This window comes from Haematobia irritans, chromosome 4, assembly GCF_050003625.1.
Source record: "Haematobia irritans isolate KBUSLIRL chromosome 4, ASM5000362v1, whole genome shotgun sequence".
Classification (NCBI taxonomy): Eukaryota; Metazoa; Arthropoda; class Insecta; order Diptera; family Muscidae; genus Haematobia; species Haematobia irritans.
This window is the reverse complement of record NC_134400.1, coordinates 225558591-225569733: the sequence shown is the minus strand read 5'-3', so window position 1 is coordinate 225569733 and position 11143 is coordinate 225558591. Positions and strand designations below refer to the sequence as shown.

The following is an 11143-nucleotide window of genomic DNA, read 5'->3' as shown; positions in this document are numbered from 1 at the left end:
TCCTATATTTAATGAAATTTTCTTTGTGTATATATATTTGTAATGCGCCAATTGGTTACTTTCATTATTTTACTTCCAGCATACACTTTGTCTCTCTTTGTAAACACATATATGTTTATGGGCTATTTCTAAATTAATATATGTTTGCATCCAAGCATATTATATTTACAAACGTTTTATGTCCCAAACATAATATGTTCTAACATATTAACATATGTGTCCCAAACATATTATGCTAGTTTATGAACATTATATGTTTGCACTCAAAAATATTGTGTTTAAAAATTTGAGTTCCAAACATATAATGTTTATACCCAAACATATGAAAAACAGTCTTTTTCGTCCGTGTAGCTATATATATTTTATATTTTTTTCGGTTCAGCAGTTTTTATTTTAATGTTTTATTTTAATGTACTTTTTAATTTGTATATTTGCATTGCAATTATTTACATATTTTACATTTTCGGTTTATTATTTTATACTAAATGTTTGTTTTTATAACTAAAGCACAACAAATATACATATATATTTAAATATACATATTCAGAAACTAGTACACTCGGCATGTAGAATTTTTGAGCCATTGCACAACTATCAATGAATCTAGAAAATACGAAATCTTTAAAAACTGCTTACCAATTCAGCGTTATTCTTCGAACTTCCAAAACGCATTCATACTTCCAAGCAGAAGTCAGTCTGCCGGCACTTATAGTGACATACAATGGTGTACATTCGATTTATATTGAGTATTAAATGCAAAATAACGTAACTAACAAATCTGTATATCTATAAAGTAAGCATGTACTGTTAGAAAAATATGTTTTTCATATGTTCCGATATAAACAAAATGTGTTTCGAGCACAATTTTTAAACACAATTTAAGTGCAAAGATGTAATGTTCATAAACTAACACTAAATGTTTGGTACACATATGTTAATATGTTAGAATATATTATGTTTGGGGCATGAATCTTTCATAAAAATAATATGTGTGAATGTAAACATATATAAATTTACAAATTTCGAGTAAACATATATATGTTGTGATATTTTATTCAGAGAGCAACAAAGAGAGAGAGAGTGTAGAGAAAGAAATAGAGATGGAAACCGGGAGGGTTGACTAAAATATCAACATAACACAGCGAGAGAATCAATAGAGAGCAATTTCTGTGAAACCGCTTGTATGTTGTTTCGGAAAACTGTTTTATGGTAAGGCCAAAATTTTGATATGCTTAAGTCTAAATATTATTTAATTTGAATATTGGAATGAGTATTCGGAGTAAAGAGAATATATGTACATTCGGAACCAAGGGAATAGACATTTGAAAAAAAAACAGCATGTGTTTTCGCCTTGAGAGCAGCATTTTATGTATGCGTTGAAATGTGCTTTATCATCATTTTGGTATTATGGGCACAATTTTTTTCTTGATTCGTTAAAAGGAATCGGAACGTACGAGGAGTAAGTCAAAATATTCAGGCAAAGGAAATTAAAAAAAAAACAGTGGAAATATACAAAAAAATGGATCTCCATAAAAATAACGAACGGGCACTATACTCTTTTCATAGTTGGGACAGTAAAATGAAACAAGGAGGAACCAGTGAAAATTAAACAGTAAAATATATAACAACAAAGTTTAGTTCCTCTTTATTAATAAGTAGTCCAAAATGAGATAACGGACACCTTCAAATATAAAAGCGGTCATTAAGTTCGAGTTTTGCAGCTAAAACAATTGAAAATGAATTCTTTACAATGAATTATTAAAGAAAAGTAAAAGGTAAAACAGGGTCATTTTAGAGCGATAATGCCAACTTAATACCAGCCTTAAAGGTAAAAATTAAATTAAGTACAAAGTTTTAAATACATTTAAAATGGTGTTAAATGCTAGTAAAAAACTGTTTACGCCTAAATAAATGTATGTGTATATTTATGTATGTTTATACTCGACTCCACGTTCTTTTTTCCTTCGATTTTTTGAATTTCTTCCAAAATTTCAAACTTTTATACCAAAAACAGTTTTTTGTTACAAATTTGTTATTTTTGCAATAAAAAAATAATATTTTATCGAAAAGCTCAGTCCATTTCGTTTATATCAAGCACTGTTTCTGACTGTAAATCTTTAATAAGCCACATTTCGAAGTTTCATTATAAAAATTTAATATACTATAAATATAAATGTGTAAATAAAAAAAAATTGGGTGTTCGGTCGGAGCAGGGATTGAACCCACGACCCTTTTTTTCTGTTAAATAAAATTTTGTATATAAATATAACTTATAACGATAATTGTCTATTGATGACCATAACAGCTACGTAGCCCAGTGGAAAGTGTGTTGGCTTACAAACTGTATGGTCGTCGGTTCGATTCTCCGTCTAGTCGAAAGGTAAAATTTGTAAAATTGAATAATTTCTTCAACATTATTTGTATGAAAAAAGTGCCAAGAACTAAAAAATTTAAATTATGTAAGGGAATGAGCACAATCTTCTTTGGGGAAAATTCTTCCAAGCATATAATATTTTTGGACTCAAGTTGCTTGCAAACATATAATATGTTCACATAAAACAAACATATTAATGTTTCGGCAGTATCCAATAATATATGTGCTTCCTGCAAAATATGTTTGGAACATATGTTAGAGAAGATTTTTTTTTTCAGGGTGTGGGAAATGCGTTAAAGCTACTTGAATATACAACATGTACCTACTTTTCGGTATATGCTTCTTATTTATTATTCTCTAGACCCTGTACTGATCGCCTCAAAAGCCGTTGTTGAAACTTGTATGCAGGCTATGCTTGTTGGAGTGGGTATCTGGTATTTTCTTTCCAAAAACTTACCAAAAATCTCGAATAATAATAATATAAGTATATTCTACCTACATTTTGTTACCTCATTTGACTTTTCAGCTGGCAATAAATAAGTTCTTTGTGAGGCAACTTTACCAAATTTAAGCCAACTCGATAGCTACTCACACAACCATATACTGAACCGCTAACTTGCAATCATACCAGATAAGCAGCTTACTGACGGCTACCAATGGAATAGCCAAACCACCAACAGCAATAGTCCACTGTACAATTTAAGTTGCACTTAAGAATGTGCTTTTTGGCAATTTAATCAATGCATTTTGATGTTTCAACTTCATATCCGTTCTAGATTTCAAAGTGTACGCAAGTCCAAGTGCAGTTTAGATTCTTGATAGAACTCTTCGGAAAAATGGTGTTGATGCGGATACTTAGGTATTTAATTGGTGCGTGTGTGTGTGAGCAGTACAATGTTTTACAAAAATAATGATTGTATTTCAATATAATATTGAACAGGTTGTGTATCGCGATTATATTGCCAAGTCAGTGAGTTTAGCGAACATATCTGGCCGTCTAAATCGATGCATTATCAACTGCTGGAAAAGGACCAATACTAATACTAAGCTACGCGAGAGCGTCAAATTTCACATTAGAGACTATCATGAAATTTCAAATTTTCAAGTTTGTGTGCTAAGTCTATCGATTTCCGATGAGGAAAGGGGGTGGTGTTTCAAAATGTTCATATCCCCACCCACTTGAACACTTAAGGAATTATATTATTTGTTATTGTTAAATATTTATGAATAACTTGTTAATTAAATTTAAGAAATATGATTTTTTTAATAATATATTTTGTATTAAAATGGACACTAAATAAAATAAAACAAGTATATACAGCAGTAAGTTCGGCCGGGCCGAATCTTAAATACCCATCAAATATAATAGTTTACTTTGAAGACTCTTCGTCGTAGCGTGTTACGTGATAATATATTGAATATCAGTGAGTTTGATGACAAACATTCTCCCAAGCACAGTAGTTCAGCCAGTACACTTCCTGAAGATAAATTTAAAGATGCTGCCTATGAAGACTAGATCAGATTCTGTATTTATAAGAACCAGTTTTGTTTGAGTGTTAGAGAAATGTTAAACATATAGTGTAAATTATGAAATAACGCCTTGATTTTAAATCTTAAATCTGTAGATTTTTTCCGCCATTATTTAAATGATTACGAGGAGTAAAATCTGGAAACTTTACTTTCAGTTTAAAGTAATTTTTATGATCAGTGCGCCTGCTATACTCTGAAAGAAGAATTTTCTTTTCTGAGGAACGAAATTTTGCACAAGCAAAGTTTTCCTTTGATACAAATTTTAGAGACAATCGTTGAATCGCTTATCAAAAATTCGCTTTAATTGCCTCTTAACGAAAATACTTTATACGAATGGCGAATTTTTTTTATCTAAAATTTCATTCCGGAGGAAAATATTTTAGGAATGAACCGATAAAAATAAATGCGATATAGATTTTTGAGAGTCTAATTGTCCCGATATATCGAGACATGCATTCATATTCATGTCCTATGACTTTACAGTACCACAACACAATAATTATTGCGAATATTATGATTATGAGAATTACGATGAGAATGTATTACATTATGTCAACTGACTTCTCCCCTATTCTATTGACGTCTGATGTTGACATCCAGTTGAATATTCTAATGCAGGACATACATTTTATTCATTCTGCTTTTCCTAAAAGGAGAAGAAAATTATTTGTGAGGAATCGCAATAATTGGCTTACATCCCCTGGTGTACGCTACAGTCAATCATTGTCTGACCTGGCCTATAGGGCCTTTTTGGCGAACCGTGACCAGGAGAACTGGAGGGCTTATTGTAGGGCAAGAAATAGGGTTAAGGCCGCAAAAAGGAGGGAGAAGAGAAAGTGCCACACTGAAATGTTTAGCCGTTGTGATGGTCCGAAATCGCTATGGGGATAATACGGGAAAACGGATTGATTGGTACGGATAAGCGCGATTGTAATACAGTCGATGTTAATGAACTGAATTCTGCATTTTTGCAGAATCAGCTTAATACGGTAGCAGAAGCTGACCACATTTTCGGTAGTGCTGAAAGCGAAGGAGGTTTTTCCTTTAGTTGCATCTCGCATTACGAGTTGATTACTGCCTTTTCGTCTAAAGGTGGGTATTAAGTTCGAGTTTAGCCGCTAAAAACGTCATTTTTTCACGATTACTTTTCTTTAATAATCCATTTTAAGGAATACAAACTTTGTGAAAATTTGCTTTGGGCTTTTCCCCATCAAGTTATAATAAAATTTGCAACAAATATGTATAATTTCATGCATTTTTCTTACTGATTTAGTTTCCACTTTAGCCGCTAAAATCGCTAAAGTGAAAACTAAATCAGTAAAAATAAGGCATATAATTATACATATTTGTTGCAAATTTTATTATAACTTGATGGGGAATAGCCCAAAGCAAATTTTCACAAAATTTGCAGTCCTTAAAGTGGATTAATTAAGAAAAGTAATCGTGAAAAAATGGTGATTTTAGCGGCTAAACTCGAACTTAATACTCACCTTATCAATTCGAATGCCCCTGGCAATGATGGTCTCCCTTTAAAATTTTATAAAATAATTTTTTTTCACATATCTGTGGCATGCTGCTTCATTTGGTTAATACCATTATAATGACTTCAACGTTTCCAGCTGGTTGGAAAACAGCCAAAATTAACCCTATAAGAAAGAAATCGTATAATGTACGCTCAGACAGTTACAGACCCATATCGCTTTTACCAATTTTGTCGAAGATTACGTAATATGTCTTAAAGGTACAACTCAATGTACATTTAGAACAGCGGAGTTTACACAGCGATTATCAGTGTGGCGCATCAATGGGGCCACTAGGGTTGACTGAAGCCATTAGGCGAAATATTTCAAATAGTCGAGTATGTTAACTGCTGTCTTCGGATTTAGAAAAGGTATTTGATAAAGTAGATCATTGTCTGCTGATTCGCAAATTGCATTCTAAATATGGTTTTAGCACTGTGGCATGTAAATTATTATTGTCCTACCTGACTGGAAGGAGTAAATTTGTGCAATTAAATGACAAATGTTCACAAATTTTGTCCGTCCGGAGTGGTGTACCCCAAGGATATGTCCTGGGACCACTTTTGTTTATACTGTTTATAGATGATTTATTCAATGAAATAGATTATTTTTGTTTGCCTTTTTCTTGGGAGCCACTGTGGTGCAATGGTTAGCATGCCCGCCTTGCATACACAAGGTCGTGGGTTCGATTCCTGCTTCGACCGAACACCAAAAAGTTTTTCAGCGGTGGATTATCCCACCTCAGTAATGCTGGTGACATTTCTGAGTGTTTCAAAACTTCTCTAAGTGGTTTCACTGCAATGTGGAACGCCGTTCGGACTCGGCAATAAAAAGGAGGTCCCTTGTCATTGAGCTTAACATGGAATCGGGCAGCACTCAGTGATAAGAGAGAAGTTCACCAATGTGGTATCACAATGGACTGAATAGTCTAAGTGAGCCTGATACATCGGGCTGCCCCTAACCTAACCTAACCTTTGCCTTTTTCTTCTGCGGATGATATCCAACTGCTTTTCACAGGAGAAGTGCAACATATTGATGTACTTCTGACTAAAATGAACTTTGTCATGAAATCCCTATTCGATTGGATGAATTCTAATCATTTTTCCATAAACGCTACAAAAACTAAATCCCCATTTTTTCCTGCGAACTCCTGCCAGGAGCTTCATTTGAATTATAATTGAGTCCGTCAGTAGTATTAATTGTCTTGGGGTCACTGTTGATGACAAGCTTTGTTTTGACCATCATATTGACAACATAGTTAGGCTAATCAACTTGAAATTGCGTCAATTGTATAACTCGGATCTAATGTTACCTTACTCGGTGAAGGAGAAGTTGATACATGCATTAGTTATTCCACACTTACTTTATTGTATAGAGGTGTATAGCAGTACAACGGGGGAGAACTTGAGAAAGGTAAAATTAGCAGTGAATAGAGTAGTACGTTATCTATATTCGCTTGGATGGTTCGATCATGTTTTGGACTATGTTCGACGCTTCTTAGGATGTACCTTCTCAGAATTTGTTGATTTAAGATCTCTGTTGTTATTTTACAAGATTTTTAAGATACAAACTCCTCTTTTTCTTGCCAACTAGTTTGCTTTTGGACGCTCTCGTCGCAATCAATTGATTATTCCAACTGCCAGTCGATACATGAATAAGTCATTTCATGTGAGAATTGGTAGACTGCATAATAGTCTGCCGAAACGAAAATTTATATTTAATATTTTTATATAATATTGTAATGTCCGTTAGATTAGTACATTGTAATTCGTTAAATTGGCCCTGTAAAAGTTTTGAATTGCTTAAATAAATGGAAATAAAATAAATAAAATACCAGTATATTTACATTTTCGAACAAATCGGAAAAAACTACGGTTCCTAAAAACCCAAGGAATTAAATCTGGAGATCGGTCTATGTGGGAGCCAAGGCCGTAGCCAGGATTTTAATTCGGGGGGGGTTCAACTCAAAAAAAAATATTCATATAATCTCATGTGTAGAAAATTTTAATTATGCATAGGTATGTATACAATATTTTTATAATATTAAATTGAACCGACGGGCTTTTTGGGCGGCAAATAAATCAATGACTTATTCAGTCGGCACATTTATTCGGCGATGAACCGACATTAATGCCAATCCTTTGAGTCTACTCTCGCTAGTCGAATTTCTAAGATACGTCTTTAATCTCTTCCATGGCTGAATAAGGAGGTTGAATCACGATAACAAAAACAACAAATTTCAATATGTTGTTTACAATTTTAAGAAGTCAAAATCAGCTGATAAAAGAATCGTATGGCATTGGTAAAAGTGGCAATTATTTATTATTTCAATTGTCCTGAAAAAATAATTCAAATCCAGAGAAAAATAAAGGTTCAAATTTAAAGGGTGATACGGTCAAAATTTGGTCAATATAAACTTGACGTATTTCTTTCAATTTTGCATTTAAAAAACCTGAACACCCCTCATTTTGAAGGTGTGTGTGTGTAGAATGTTGCTCTTATTTTGATTTTGGAATTCACTCTTCAGTTGTCAAAATGCCGTCCAAGCAAGAAGAGCAGCGTATGAAAATTTTGCTCGCGCATCGCGAAAATCCGAGCTACTCGCACGCAAAGCTGGCAAAATCGCTAAAAGTTGCCAAATCAACCGTTACAAATGTAATTAAAGTCTTTGGGGAACGTTTGTCGACAGCCAGGAAGTCTGGATCGGGGAGAAATCGAAAACCGGAAGCCGCTGAGACGACAAAGAGAGTTGCCGGTAGTTTCAAGCGAAACCCTAACCTCTCTCCGAGATGCCGCAAATAAGCTGGGTGTATCGTCTACAACCGTGCATCGAGCCAAAAAACGAGCCGGACTATCGACTTACAAGAAGGTAGTGACTCCAAATCGCGATGATAATCAAAATACGACGGCCAAAGCGCGATCCCGGAGGCTGTACATGACTATACTGACTAAGTATGACTGCGTGGTAATGGACGACGAAACCTACATCAAAGCCGACTACAAGCAGCTTCCGGGACAGGAGTTTTATACGGCATAAGGAAGGGGAAAGGTAGCAGATATTTTCAAGCACATAAAACTGTCAAAGTTCGCAAAGAAATATCTGGTTTGGCAAGCCATCTGTTCCTGTGGCTTGAAAAGCAGCATTTTCATAGCTTCCGGGACTGTCAACCAAGAAATTTACGTGAAAGAGTGTTTGAATAACATCTGCTGCCTTTCCTGAAGAAACGCGGTTGTTCCGTACTGTTTTGGCCGGATTTGGCATCTTGCCATTACGGTAAAAAGGCCATGGAGTGGTACGCCGCCAACAACGTGCAGGTGGTTCCCAAGTACAAGAACCCTCCCAACACGCCAGAGCTCCGCCCAATTGAGAAATACTGGGCTATTGTCAAGCGGAACCTAAAGAAGACCAAAAAAACTGCTAAGGACGAGCAGCAGTTCAAAGCAAACTGGCTTTCTGCGGCGAAGAAGGTGGACAAGGTGGCTGTACAAAATCTGATGACAGGTGTCAAGCGTGAGGCCCGGCAATTCGGATTTGGAAAAGCGAAAGCCTAACTGAATATTTTTCCTGAATTTTATACTAATTGAACTTGAAAAAGAAATTTAATTTGATTTTTTTAAATAAACGATTTCACCGATTTACACGCGTTTTCCCTTGACCAAATTTTGACCGTATCACCCTTTAATTGCGTCACCTATGAGTTATTGTGAAGTGGATAATTCATCCGAGGAACGCCGATATGAGGCCAAAGTTAATAATGAAAGTCAGTCAAATGGATATTCGCAATCTATTAATAAAAACAGTTTATGATGCAGTTTAAAAACTGATGTGCGTGGTATTTTGGGTCTGGAATATGTTATCAAGATACTCAAGTCAACAATTCTCCAGCTATGAATGCGCGAGTTTGTTTGAGATGCATTTGCTATGCAGTGTCATTTGGAGAGCTGCAAGCACCATAAACATATGGTTTTGACATCTTAAAATTTGGTCGAAATAAAAAAATTGTAATCATATGGCCCCATGATTTAACCTTCTTGTTCAGCCATGAATCTCTTCATTGTTGAAAATGAACGTTCGGATGAGCACGTAGTAACTGCAGGGATGGAAAATGCAGTACTATAGTACTTTTTTCAAAACTTTTTCACCCCGGTCAGTAACGTAGTACCCCCGCGAATGATTTAGTACCTTTTGTGTAGACATTTTTGAGTCGATATCAGATTTATGGTACAATAGCTTTGACAAAATATTTTAATATTTTGAGAAAGTCTTTATCAACCTTATTTGCTACTAGTCTTTTACAAATATGGCAAAACAGACATGTTCATGTGGGAAGAAAATCTCGATTTTGTAAAAGACATAGTCAAAAACAGGATTTTATTGAACTTCAAGAATGTTTTAGTCGAAAAAAGAATGCGAAGAATATAGAATTTTTACAAAATTTTGTTTTTATAGAAAATTTTGTAAAAATTTTATTTCTATAGGAAATTTTTTCAAAATTGTATTTCTATAGAAAAAATTTTGCAAAATTCTTTTTCTATAGAATTTTTTTGCAAAATTATTTCGGCATAAGCCGGCTATCATACAAAACCTTTTTTCGGAGGGTTCAAGTGTGGTTTATTGTTAGGTTTAATGAACTGCCTGAATTTATTCTGATAATTGGTTGAGAGTTTTGCTGCAAATAGAGGATGCTGATAAGGAATGTGGTAATTCCGAAACCATCCAACCATCTTGCAGTATATAGGTCTTTGCCCAAATAAATTTGACAAACATTCTGTTCCTCTGTTGGTTAAACTACACTTGTAGTTTAGTCAATGTATGGTTTTAAGCTGCAACAAAAAAAACAACAATGCTTAAAGATCAAAACCAACAATAACAAAACAAAACGAATGGAAAATTTTATTTCTATAGAAAATTATTGCAAAATTTTATTTATATAGAAACTTTTGTCAAAATTTTATTTTCTTTAAAATTCAGTCTCTTGACAATAATATTCAAGTGAAATGTTTGTTGAAATTTAGTAACAAGTACCTTTCCGATCAAAAAATACCTTTTTTGTACTTTCTTAAAAATTGTATTTTCCATCCCTGAGTAACTGGCAAAGTGACCAAAATTTTTAAAATATGCACGTTTCGAAATATCTCTTTATTGCTTCCATCGCTAAATTAGGCAGGTTCTTTTCGCAGGTTTTGCTCCATTTCATTTACACACGTGTGTTTGGCTGTTTCGTTGTTGTTCTATGGCCAAACAAAGCGAGTCATGTTCACAAAAAGAACAACAAACACACATAAAAAGCAGAAATACATTTACCAAAAATGAAATTTGTGGTGCGAGAACAAAAACAATTTGTTTTTTTCGACCGTCGTTTGACGGGCTTTTCAACTAGTATTCTATCATTTGTGCAAGTTTTATAGGTAAGCGTTTTTCAAAATAAAACCTCCAGCTTTTCTTCAACATCTTCGATAAGATTTTTCTATGCAGCTAAAAATATATATATATTTATTTATATAAAAATATTCATTCATTTCGGGGGGGGTTTGATCCCCCTCACCCCCCCCCCCTGAATACGGCCTTGGTGGGAGCCTTACCAAAACATGGGTCGACACACACCATTTTCGGCTGACCTATTTGTGGTCAGCCGGATTCTAGAAGTCCTAGAAATAAATTCGGGAGGTGGGTCTATATGGCGGCTATACCAAAACTAGGACCAATACTCTCCATTTT

General features: G+C 34.3%; 1 long non-coding RNA gene across 1 annotated transcript; it reads left to right on the top strand.

The window, feature by feature from the left end:
- The first annotated feature begins 2920 nt into the window (after positions 1-2920).
- On the top strand, positions 2921-3740 carry LOC142234663 (uncharacterized). The gene is made up of 2 exons (XR_012721676.1): positions 2921-3244; positions 3315-3740. It is a non-coding gene; the product is annotated as an uncharacterized LOC142234663 (long non-coding RNA).
- Positions 3741-11143: the final 7403 nt, after the last annotated feature.